This window comes from Cynara cardunculus (genome assembly GCF_001531365.2).
Source record: "Cynara cardunculus var. scolymus isolate 2C chromosome LG 6, CcrdV1, whole genome shotgun sequence".
Taxonomy (NCBI): domain Eukaryota; kingdom Viridiplantae; phylum Streptophyta; class Magnoliopsida; order Asterales; family Asteraceae; genus Cynara; species Cynara cardunculus.
This window is the reverse complement of record NC_037533.1, coordinates 12375997-12376693: the sequence shown is the minus strand read 5'-3', so window position 1 is coordinate 12376693 and position 697 is coordinate 12375997. Positions and strand designations below refer to the sequence as shown.

The 697-nt window shown below is 41.9% G+C and overlaps 1 non-coding gene across 1 annotated transcript; it reads left to right on the top strand.

The window, feature by feature from the left end:
- The first annotated feature begins 382 nt into the window (after window positions 1-382).
- On the top strand, window positions 383-489 carry LOC112515009. Its single transcript, XR_003069466.1, has one exon. It is a non-coding gene; the product is annotated as a small nucleolar RNA R71 (small nucleolar RNA).
- The last annotated feature ends 208 nt before the right edge of the window (window positions 490-697 follow it).

Below are 697 nucleotides of genomic sequence, written 5' to 3'. Positions count from 1 at the left end.
TCACAGATTCAGCATTATATGGACACAGTTCATAAGAGTGTTCCCCTCCACAACAGACACATTGCACTGAGAGGACAGCTGGAATAGGTGATGTAACAGCTGACTACACTCCTTGACCAGAAGTTAGATTTTTAAGCATATTGGCCATAGAAGAGAGTTGTGCTGTCAATGCAGTATATGCATCCACATCATGAATTCCTGCCATCTTCTTTTGTGGTTGAGCACGTGGATCAGCCCAATGTCCATTATTAGTAGAAATTTTCTCTAGGATCTCATATCCTTCATTGTAGGTCATAGCTGTAAAGGCTCCGCCCGCAGTCGCATTTGTTTTGCCATGGGATTTAACCCATTGTAAAACGTCTCAAGTTGAATACAGTATGGGATGCCATGGTGAGGGCATCTCCTTAACAGCTCTTTGAACCTTTCCCAAGCGTCAGGAACAACTTCATCGTCCATTTGTTTAAAAAGGCAAATTTCATTTATGGACTTAGCGTTCCTAGTTGGTGGGAAATATTTTCGCAAAAACTTTTCCGCCATATTACTCCATGAAGGCACAGATCCCAGCAGTAATGAATTAAACCATGCCTTTGCCCGATCCCTTAGAGAAAATGGGAATAAAGTGAGTCTCAGAGCGTCATTAGACACTCCCAGGATCAAGAAAACATCAGTGATTTCCATAAAGGATTTCAAATGTGAG